The sequence below is a fragment of the Pyxicephalus adspersus genome, chromosome 3 (genome assembly GCF_032062135.1).
Source record: "Pyxicephalus adspersus chromosome 3, UCB_Pads_2.0, whole genome shotgun sequence".
NCBI lineage: Eukaryota > Metazoa > Chordata > Amphibia > Anura > Pyxicephalidae > Pyxicephalus > Pyxicephalus adspersus.
This window is the reverse complement of record NC_092860.1, coordinates 118,574,021-118,586,511: the sequence shown is the minus strand read 5'-3', so window position 1 is coordinate 118,586,511 and position 12,491 is coordinate 118,574,021. Positions and strand designations below refer to the sequence as shown.

General features: G+C 35.7%; 1 protein-coding gene across 1 annotated transcript in view; it reads left to right on the top strand.

Annotated features, from left to right (window-relative positions):
* Positions 1-12,491, top strand: part of SORBS2 (sorbin and SH3 domain containing 2) — a 145,619-nt gene that overhangs the window by 54,268 nt on the left and 78,860 nt on the right. The window contains exon 3 of the mRNA XM_072406851.1: positions 3,306-3,384. The gene's annotated coding sequence lies outside the window, so the exon portion shown is untranslated. The remainder of the gene's footprint in view (positions 1-3,305; positions 3,385-12,491) is intronic.

Sequence of the window (12,491 nt, the reverse complement as noted above, 5' to 3'; positions counted from 1 at the left end):
TGCAAAGGTCAGAGCGCTAACCTCTGAGCAACTGTGCTGCCCTTAATGCTCTAATGTTCTCAGAAGAGAAAAGGCTAATTTGTCCTTCATATAATATGCAAATATGAAATTGTGTGCCTCAGTAGGTTTTAAGGATTTCACTCTGTAAATTCTTGTACATTTGGTTGTGTTGGGCACTACATACTTTTTATTCCATAACCTAAATTGGATCTTTATATCACTATATTTTTTATCGTATTCATGAATGGCAAACCCTGATCTAAGGGAACTCTCATACTGATCCTTAATGGGAGTCATCACCACTAACATACTATACTATCCCTGTGCACCAGACATTAGCATAGTATTGAGTGAATTGGAGGCCTACCTTTGATATAGTTGCTACTGTGTAGACTTCCTGGACAGATTTATGCACTTATAAACAAAAACACATAATCAGGGAAAGATAAGTTAACCTGAGCAATGTAAAGTGGGATGATTTATGTAAACTTAATACAGCCAATTATGTGCAGGAAATTTAGATTAAATCCATAGTTTTATACATCTGACACTTTAAAACAGGGGTGCCAAACTCAAATACAGTGGGCCAAAAAAAAAAATGTGGACAAAGTCGGGTGCCAACATTGATAATTTTTGAAAAAATATATAGAATTGAGGAAGGTTGCTAATGAATGTCAATAGAGAAGGGGGCACTTGTGTGTCCTGATTGACGTGCCAGCAGAGCATTCTGAGAGTAACTAGAAGTTATATTTCCTATAAAAAAGTTTGATAGGAGTTGAAAGTTTAAGGAAAATTTTGTAATTGATTCTACCAATCATGTCATGTAAGGCTCACACACCAATCTTCTCTAAATAAACGTAACTTTTATTTCACCCTAATAAAGCACATAATATTTATAAAGTGCCAACATATTAGGCAGCACTATACATTATATAGAGGTTACAGATGACAGACCGATACAAACAATGACACAGGAGGAGTAGAGGATCCTGGCCATTACATGACTGTCTGTATTCATACTCCTAAAACCAAAAAATCACACTTGCTTTCAATCCCACAGATCAGTCTACCTATCATCCAGGTATCAGTTTTCGGCCCAGGGCAGGGGGAGCAGCAGGTGCGGACATCTTCTGCTCTCTTCTTCTGTGTTCTTCTTCCTAGGTCACGCGATCTTGCACTGCGCAGGTGCGGAATCGAGTGACATAAATTGGAGAAAAACTGCACAGGCGAGATGCTTGGGCATGTGCAGAAGGAGCAGCTAAGAGCCTCCTGGGATGTGTGACGTAGGTATCATGGGAGCCTTTGTGCTCACATTCATTTGATCAAGAATAAGGGAGCGGTGCTGCACCCTTTTTATTTTTTTATTTTTTAAAAAAAGCGTGTTGCACTTTAAAAAACGCAAACAAAAAATTCTGAAATTAGGTACGCTTTAACTTGCCCTGAAACATTACTGCCACGTGCAGAAAATTCAAAATTTGCAGGATGGGGAAGGAGAATTTTGAAGGATCTTAAAAATCTTTGTCACTTACCTCTAACATTACTTTTAAGAGAAAAACATTAATTTTGTAAATTCCCAAACACTATAAAAAAACAGTGATAAGAATCTCATCTCAAAGATATGCGCAGGAAGCTTTTATGCTTTTGAAGTGTTTGGGAATGTGAGGAATTCAGACTTGTATTGAATTTATCTCTGTGTTTTGCACCTTCTAGTTATTAATTGAATAAATGTCTTGCCTATTATTTTGTTAAAGCCTTTTTATTTGCAATGTATTCTGCAAAGAAGAGGTGCAATAAATCCCATTCCAAGGCTTTTAAAACCTTTCCACAATACTGAAGCTCAGCTATAAATGAGTCCAGCTCGGCCTAGAGCAATTAGGCAGCAGTGTTGTTAAGGAGCTTTCCTTATGTGGTCTTTTTGAAGATGAAGGGCATGGTATCATTACAGGTTCAGTGCAAATCACTGATAAAGGCATTAGCAATACTGAGATTGCTAATTCTGTAAGTATTTGGCAGGATAAATCAACAATTCTCAAAGTAAAATCTGGGCTACATTGTTCCCAGTATAAGTACGTTATTGTATTTTCCAACTTCATATTAATGTATTTGAAAGACTCACTTATTAATGTGATTCATATTTTACATTTATATATTTATATCCTGTAAGAATATCCTTGTGCAATAATGTGTGTATTAACATTTCAAGCACACAGATATGTGCTACTTTGCATGTTAAGGGCTCTTATATTTAAAAGCCAATATATATCATTGAAGTTCTAATTTTCAGTCTGTCGACAAAGTTTTACTATTTGTTCATCTGAATTGGTTTCTAACATTCATTGCATTATACTATAGTAACAGCAGTGCAAAATGTTGAAAAAGTCATAAGACTGGTGAAGCACTAAAAAATTGTAATGTAAATGTAAAATTTGCTGCAAACATTTTCTAAAGATAACGGCCTAATGGGGTATCCAGACTCACTCTGTGGAGAACTCTGCTTTGTGTATGCTGGTTGGATTAGTCCTTATTTTATTATTGTTTGTCAATTTGTGGTGTTTTTTTATAGTTTAAAGTTGAATCTGCAATATGTGCAGTCCCTGATTTCTCATTTTCGTCTTCATTTTAAGCTACGTACACACTTTAAATAATTGTCTCCTGAGACAAACATTCATGATCATCTCAGGTGAAAATGTGTTTACAGTGTTCCGTCATTTAGTAATCTGCCATGGTGAAAAACTAAATGACTGACCAGGGAAGACTTCTGTATTCGCCTCAGCTTTCTTTCAATCTAGTGTTGCTTGATGACAAAAGATGGTGTTTTTGTTCAATTCAAAAAGATCATGGCTGATCTCATGCAAACTTCCCTAGGTTACAACCACATGAAATGGAGAGCCTCCAAAATTATTGAATTGACCCAAAATCCAGTGAATAAAAAGACAGACCAAGGACATTAAGACTCATGGGGAAAAGGCTCGTTGATGTTCGGGGTCCATCAGTTTGACAGGCTGTCTCAGACCTGCAGGGTTTTCCAATGCACACTGTGAAAAGTTGACTGTGTGCAATGAATTTCAGAGTAAGAAAACTTTGTATGATAGAAGCCTAAACAACTGTGCAAAACTAAAAGTAAAGCTGAAGTTCTGCGTCAATGATGAGACAATTTTGATATTTTTACACCTACATCGTTCCTACTAGCAATGTAATCTAGGTTTAATGTTAAACATTATTTAATAGTAGTACTGTATACACTAAAAAGATATTGAATATCAAATGTAATCTTAAATCTAACCTGTTCTCCATTGTCATTTCAGCAATTCCTTATGTTTGTCGACAGGCATCAGTAGAAGAGTAAGTCTGCTTCTCAAGAGGGAACTGTATACTGAAACACAAGTAAGCTTTTATTCATTAAAATATTGTTTTGTGTGGACTATGCACTGGATCCTCTGCTGCTTTAATTTGCGTTTGGACTCCAGAGATGCAATAACCCAATCATAACCCTGGATTCCAGGGTTCTCTCCTGCTGTGTCACTGTCTGTATCTTTCTGTCGTTTGCAACCCCTATTTAATGTAAAGCGCTGCTTAATATGCTGGTGCTATAAAAATACTGTTTATTGTATTTATTGATATTAAAAAATTTCATCAGGGAGACTGACAATCCTAGCTAAATAGACCTAAGTAGTTATTAGGATGCAGCCATGCATGAAGCCATGCAGTCCTTAGCTCCACCATGGAGTGGGATTTCTCACTCCCAGGCACACCATCTTCATTGTGACTGCACAAGGTCCTTGCAATACGTCCGATAGGCACAGAGCACTTCATTGTAAAATGACTGGGAGAGTAAGCATGTTTTCGGCTTGTGTTAAGATATCCATCTGAGTTATAAATTGCAGATAGCACACACAAACCAAATGTGCCAATCTCCTTTATTCCCTAGATTGATGGGTGTGATGTTTTTGCACAGTGTGATCAACAGAAAGTGAAATGTATTCTAGTAGCAACACTTAACAAGCCAGGGATAACAGATTTTGTTTTTGCTATTTAAAAATTAATATCTGTTATGCTGCTTTGATCCCAAATTGTACTCGCAGCTTAAATAATGCAAAAGACTGTTCTGGTGCCAGAAAACAATTTACAGCCAAGTATGGCATTTTCACTGTCTGGAGATGTGTAGTCGGTTCCGTTTAGGTAAAATACACTTTGCTGTGAACTGCAGTCAAATATTTAAATCCTAGGAGACTATAAATGCAATTAGGTTATTTTAATGGAATTTTTATCTAAGGAACTACATTTCAGTGTTCATAGAAGACTGGGAATAAAAATCTAAAGAATAGGTAAAATCTAATGGTACATTGGGTGAGGACACTGGAGACTTGCAAAATGTACTTTCATGAGTAGGCTGCATTTTGCTTAATTGTTCTATAAAAAAAAAAAAAAATTAAGCAAGGCGTTTGTTGGCTATACGTGGGCTAATTTCCTGTTGACTATGACAGATTGGTTTATAGTTTTTATAGTTTAGGATGTAGCTGAAAAATATATAATAATTTGATAACTAACCCTTTGTTTGTAAACATATTAAATTATTACAGATTAGTGAAGTAGTTCTTCAGAGTCAGGCCACTCTGGTTTGCCTTTTGAGCAGTTTTTAGATGTACTATTTTTTTTGAAGTACTATTAAATCACATTATCCCAAGAATTTGAATTTGCATTACATTGGCCACTGATGGTGATATCACAATATTTGTCCACATTAATACCGATTAGCTTTATCTAAGTGGCATTTACATCCTGACAATAGCAACATCATATGCTGCCATTAGGTGTATATAAGTAAAGAATTCAAATTCAATACAGCAGTTCAGGGCAATAGACCTAGAGCACCAGGAAAATGCTGGAGAGATAAGTAAAATATAGCAAAACGGTGAAGTTTACACAAATGTTTTTGTCTTGAATTGGCAAGAAGATAGTATCTCTTTGAATAAAATATTTTTAGTAATAGTTTTCTGTAAATGTATATGCACACAAGTTTGTGAATTTACTATTTATGCACATGTACACTTGAAGTGAGCAGGTCCTGCTCTTTCTTAGCATATTCCATATTCAGTACTGCCCCATGGCATAAAGCCTGCACTGATAGATCTATAACACTGTAAAGCAGTCTTATCTTGTTAAAGTTTAACCAAATTTCCAGCAGACGTAAAAACAAATATTGTTGCATCAAAACCTTCAGGCAGTAGCAGGCAGAATGTGGATGTTTTCAGAATCTTCTTTATCTTAGTTTCTCCTTGTCAGTATTGGTTGTTTAAAACCACAATCAAAACACATTGGAGGCCGAAAGGAAATCCCCAGTGCAAGTTACAATAGTTGTTATTGTTTTCATTGTAAAATATGCACAATGCGGGTATACGATAGGACACACAGCTCATGCAAGTCAGAAGTCAAGAACAGATTTGTTATGCAACAAGTATTCCAGTAATATTAAGTGAAACTGGGTTGTAAAGGAATAGGGGTAAACCTCCCAGGCTAGTTTCTTATGTAACCTTGATTAGCTTTTCAGATAACCTTGGCATGTCACAATTACATGTTGTTGTCCTGAGAAAGGAATTTGGAGGCAAAGGTAACGTTACATGGGACATATATGGTAGGTTATATAATACAACTTTTACAGCTTCAGCTTTTACAACTTATAGCCCTCATGGACCAGAGCAACAGATCAATTTTATCTTTCTGCCAAGAGCCTTTTTTATTTGCCGAAGGGACCCTTTTTTCTAACACACTACAATGTGCCACTGGTACAGTGAGTTACTTTAAAGAAATGGGCTCTAATGGTTACACAAAATCAATAGAAAAATAGCTAAGGGGAGATTGATTGGATTGCTGTCCACAATCTTTTCTGAAATGTACATTGAGTTCAGTTTATGTTGCTGGGTAACGTGCGTACTTCCAATGCAGTTTCTTACTTTTTTCTTTCATGTTAATTTGGTGAGTCGGAACCATTTACAGTATATGGGAAGGACTTGATGTGGGGACTAAGCAGAACATTTTTTATCAGGACTGCGCCCTATTACTGTAAGGAACTTGGTATAGCTTGTTCTGATGGATCTCCAGGTGAAATTACTGTAAAAACAAGCACTAATATATCAATGAAAAAAAGTGAACATATATTTTAAAATGTACTTAGATAAACTTTAAAAGCGTTGCACACATGGATCAGTAATAGTTCCTCCAAATAAGAGATCAGCTTTATGGAACAGTTTTTTTAGGAAGTTATGGTAATTGGGTGGTTCTAGAAGGGTACACTTGGGCCACTAAAAAACTTGGCAGTACATTGGTGATGTCCTAATCATCTGGCAGTGATTCGTTTACCTCTGTAACTAGCCAAATAGAGCCTTAATAAACCTACAAGTTAAAAAAACAATAAAAGCATATTGACCATTGTCCATACATTTTTCAAAACAGTCCAGCATTTTCCACAATATATAAATTAGCTGTAAATCTTCCAGGGTTACAATGCACTCACCTTCCCTAATACCTATCACCGAATGATGGGTGTGCATATTCCCCAGTAGGAAATCCAGTGAAGTATATATCCTTAATCTCCTTTTTTTGGAAAATATAGCTGCTTTCTATTTTTGTTTTTTTTTTATTATACCAGTACATGTTTATTTAATGTTTTATAAAATATTGTCATTGCTACTGCTGACTAGTTTTGAATGCAAGCTGAAAGACTGATATTCTTATTCTTTCTTTACAATTGTGTGATTAGACTCATGGGTTGAGATGCATCTGCAGGTTTGTGTCTGAAGATGTGTTGTGGACTAGGGAAAAGCTTGAAGAACTTGTATCAGGGTTCTTCAATAAATTAACTCTTTATCCCGGGGTGCAGCATTATTTTACTTTTAAAATGTTAATCTGGGGAGTAACTGACTTAGACTAGCAATAGGGCCAGGGAAAAAGGATGATAACACGAAAGAAACTTCTATAATTCTATCCTAGTAGACACCCCTTAATCATATAAGGGTATAACTTTATTCAGAATTAATTGATTTTGTTAAGGGCTCAATTTTCAATGTGAACCTATTCTTTTCACATTGCAAGAGTCACTTAAATGTCAGACTGTGCAGAAGTTTGTGTAGCCACAACCACTTTGGTGCATATTTATATAGCAATAAATGTAAAATTCACTAACTATTCACCACAGTTGAATCAATCACTTTAGTTTGAAACACATGCACCAGTAAAACTCACCTAAAATAAATGTCAAATTCACCGATTTATAAACCAACCCCTTGGTATTTCCAGGTATTTGTTCTGCTTATTTGCTGAATGTGATAAACCAGTATGCCCAGTTATAGAATCTGTGAATTGAATCTGAGCTTACCTGAACATTTTAATAAAGCGGTTGAGGAAAAGAAAAGTTTTATACACTCAATTTTCAAATTTATATAAAAAAGCATTAAGTAAAAAAGTAGAATGGCCTCAAGTAAAAAAAAATATCTGATTTTCTAACATATACATGTGCTTAGCCTGCTTGATGTAAATTACACTTTTTGCTTTCCTGTGACTAAAAAATATCCTCCTGATATAGGAAAGCAATTACAAAGATGGCTTCACACTAAAAAAATGATGTATTACAAATCATGTATTTAAAGCTTTTTTGGCTAATTATTTCCTACAATGCTTTCTACAGACTGAATTCTTAATGGTGGACATCATGTTAACAGCTGAACTCAGCAGGGAGTTATAAGAGATGCAATTATGTAATATTTAGCTGTTTACAGAGTTCTTGAGGCTAATCTCATTAGAACTGATTAATAATTATAGGTGATCTCCAGAACAATTCAGATGGCTTGCCTGGTAAGCTGAATGTCTGGTAGCATATTTCTGGTTTTCCCATTTATTATGTTTGTGTTGCTTAACTGATATTCTCATTACATCCCTAGCAATTATAAGTCCTCATTCCTGAAACAAGGGATCTGCTCCTATTATTCTAACATATATTGTTAAAGCATAGCAAGCTGTAAGCTGTTGCAAAAGTCTTTGTGAATGTGGTATACTAGCCAAATTACATATGAATCAACAGAAAGTAGCAGTTACTCACCCATGTGCTGCAAGTAACAGCAACTTCCTAAGCCGGCCTGGATTCTAAGAGATACTAATTGAGCTATGCTAGCTGGAAAATTTTATTACTGCCCTGTGCATGCATGGTAGTTGTGACTAATACAGCACATGCAGTGAAATTGTTCAGAAAGTTGTCCTTGAAAGAGAAGAGATTTACCAGTTTCCATTATAAGCTATAATCATTACATTAAAGTGGGGCATTGCTGAAAAATCCTGCTTGGGTACATATATATTTATTCCCTGGTTTTTACAACTTCCTCCCTATAAATGTGTAAATCCAAGGACATGTGACCAAATGAGAACCAATCAATACATGCATATAAAGGCACATTAAATGCATTTTACACATTTTTTATCAAAATGCATTTGAATTTTTTAAATGTTATGGTGTTAATCGGCCCTTTTTTTTTTAGAAAACAAACCTGTTAAATAATTTTAGATGGAGATGCACTAAAACCCACTAAAAAGCTATACATGCAATCGTGGGTGTGCTTTTGGATTTCATTGGGGAGGAAATGTTAAAGACAGGTAAAATTCATCTTGCACCCTTATAAAAACAATTTGAGTGCTTTTAACAAAAACATATGCATTTAGGAACGTATTGGTGTAAATGGATTTTAAAAGTCTCATGGCTTACAATAAAGATCCTTAGTATTGTATGAAAACTTTGGGAATTAAACATAGTGTGTTATCAGTATGAAATCAGATAGTAACAGTCAGATCTCAGATGGCTTTTAACCCTCAAGAGTCCAAAATTATACCTAACTAGAGAAAATTAAACTAAACTGTAGGGCAAATATACATCTTCATGTATGTGCTCACCTTTATAAATATAACTCCAAATATTCAGTCCTATTATGAATGAATAAGTAATGAATGTGGCATTCCCTAAACATTTATTTAGGGTCAATGTATGTTATTAACAGAATTCACTGCTTTATAAATAAATATGTCCCCTTGATATATGCAGAAGATATTACAAGTTTTCTTTTACATTGCAGAGACATTTAGCTGAGCATGGCATTTTACCACTGTAAATGCCTGTAAATTCTGAAGGTCTCTGCATGTAGAATGAAAATCTCAGCTTCTGGTACATATGGCTCTTGCTGTGTATACTAAATGATTAGAAGCAGAGACTCCACTATTATAATTAATGTTAAAGGCTGCACTGTCCTGGCTCACTAGCTTTCATTACCTTAAAATTCATTTCAATTCTTAGTGGAATTAAACGAGACAGCAAGGTATACATTCCTGTGCTAATATAATTACAAAATTGTCTGACTAATGAAAACCAAGTATGATCAAGGAAAATAAAATATTCATAAAAAAACACCCTGTGTGAAGGAATTTTGCATAATATGTGGAAGGTATTATACTGCTGTATGGAGTGTTGTGAAAAATTAATAACCATGGAGCAGTGTATCACTCCCTCAAATAAAACCCAATGTCTAACACATGTGGGGAGCCGAGTATGAATGACAGGATCATTCAAAATCAAAAAAGCTGAAGGACTTCTGAGTAAATAAAAGTTAATAGACGTTTAAAAGTATTTTAAATTACTTGTACCTGCAAAATGAAAGCCGAACACCAGCACATATTACTTCTTTTATTTGACGTGAGGAAGAATATACATTTCTGTTAGGTTATTACTCGTGTATGGTATCCTATTGTTTTACACTTTCTGTTCCTGTGACACCTGTACAAAAATGAGAAGTGCTTCTACCAGTACAGGAAAGCACAGATAACAATGTAAATGTCAAAGGTTCCACATTTTCCATAGCACACTAAAAGCCTCCAATCCTTCTCTGCTTTATCTAAAACAAAGAAAACAATTTGTCTGGAGTGAGGTTTTTATTTTATGTTGGTACAAACTTACTTGTCCCTCTGTCCCTCACTTATAGTCCTACTAGAGACAAGTCAGCAAAAAATCCATCTTTTTGTACAGTGAGGAAGGATTAGAACTTGTTTCAGGGCTCCATTGCTGTTGTACGATGAACTGCATAATACAGGATGGCTACATACAGTACATGTCTTTCTACACAAGTGTGGTCGATATCAAAGGTAATTTCTACCAAAGGTAAAGTAAACAGTGCATAGGAGTGTGGCTCTGCTGTTGAAGGTTTGGATGGGTGGTATTGGTGTATGACGGCTTATAAGGGATCTGGGGATGGGTTAGACAAATTAAACTTATGAATTACATGGCACTAAACTCATGCTGTTATTGAATATAAAAAGATTTAACTGTACAAAGACATGTCCGTAGTATGTGGTTCTGGTAAATTAGGTCAAGAGAAGACACTAGAATGGCATATATAATACTTCATGCGGGAGCAACCCAAAATGGAATTCTATTTCCCACCACACTATAGCATCAGAGAAAATGCAGTTTCTGGCCTCATGCTGCCTGTAAGATAAAGTAAAAGTGGGGCACAGCTGTATATCTTTGTTGAGGATAAAACAATGGTTAGTCCAGTCTGAACTGTAGCTATGTGGTGTCTTTTCAAAAGATTACACTGTGCTGTAAAAAATGTTTGATGTAAAGCAGCATGTCTTTGTAAGACTATAATAAAAGTAACACATCAGTATGTAGAGTTCTATGTAACCAATTCTGTGGTAAGCACTCGTTTGGAGTATGATGAACTCATTCTGACAAATAAATAGCTGCAGATTGACAGGCAAACCGTTAAGTGCTTTTTCCTCTCCAGCAATAAATGTAGCCAAGAAAAATATCAGCACCACTTTGCCAAGCTTAACTATGCTGAGACTTTCTATGATCCTTTCTCTAATGTACTTTATAGACAAATATGTCAAATGTGAACCTAAATATAAGGCTATGTACACACGTTGGATTTTTGACATGGGAAATGATCATTTTCAATGACAAAAGACTGAAAGATGCATGAAGGAGTGATGTACATCTGTTACACGCTGTTCTGCTCTATGGAAAGGGGGGTGGAAGAACAACGGAGCAGAACCTCACTGTGCTCTCTCCCCTTCACTTGCAGTGCAGTTGTTTGTCGTTCATGGATCTGTCCTGGCCACAACACCAGGTGGCCGTTATACGCACGCCAGATTTTTGTATACTAGCTCTAAAACGATAAACGGATGAGAATCATCTGATGTATGTATGTAGTCTAAGTGTTTCATCCCACATATAACTGATCTCTATTGTAGCTTCAAGCTTCTCCATTTAAATTTGATCCTAATTTTATTCCTTCTTAACATGCCATGGTGTAGATTGCCCAAGAAGAATGACTGCATTTTAATTGTGTCCTTCATTTTTTATCCTTATGGATGTTCAGGCAGAAAATTAATTGGTTGTATGACAATGTAATGTTATATATGAGATTTTGGATGATCGTAGGATGGTCTTAGATTATTCTTTTATAATATTCAGGGTAAAAATGATGATTAGGACAATTGTTAAAGTGGACTCTAACTCTAAAAGTATAGATGTACAATATTGCCTTGAACAGCACTCTAAAATAATTTGGGCGTGCATTTCCGGACATGTGAGTAAGCCTTGGGTACTCCTGTGCCTAATGTGTAATAGCTGTATATCTACTGTGTGAGAGACAGTGCCAACATACCTAATAGTCCAACATGGTTTAGAGTAGGTCTGGGCAAACTACAGCTTGTTGAGCATTTTAATTTGGCTCATCAAATATTGGCACAAAATTGTTTATTGGCAAAAGAGGTGACCAACAACACCACTCCTTCTAAAAATTGAAAGTAAGTTTTCTTTGACTTTTAAATAATGGCTTTTACACCTAATTTATATCAGTACATACAAACAATCTCTATTAATCTGATACTGGCCCAGCCCGTCTCAAATTTCTAAACTCATTTTGGCCCCAGAGTCAAATGGTTTGCCGACCTCTGATTTAGAGTAAAGTCACTACCATTCCACTTGCTGGAGAAGAATATGTCTTTGAGGAGCTGCATTGCATGCAGTTCCCTGCTTCTGCTCCATTACTTATTGGATCTGAGCTTATGCCTACATCCAGATACATTCATAAATAAATAAAATGTTTTTTTGTGTTATGATTAGAATCTATCTGCAGGTGCAAGGATCTGGAATGTGGCTGGAGTGTAAAATATAAGATTTTTAAAGGAACCTTTTCGGAATTTTCAATCACAAATTTCCACATGGACCAAATCATGCCCGGGAAGTTTAGTGTCCTTTTGGAGACATTTTGCCCCACCAAACCCTACACACATACCACTACCAAAGCGACAAAACATAAATACATTGTTCATATCAAAGCTATGATGTGTTAATCCTCTAATATGGTTGTGAAAAACTTCTGGGCCTACTGCACATACAAAGGCTTCCAAGACCACCCTACTGGATGGGGTTAAGGCAGATGTACCTCTGA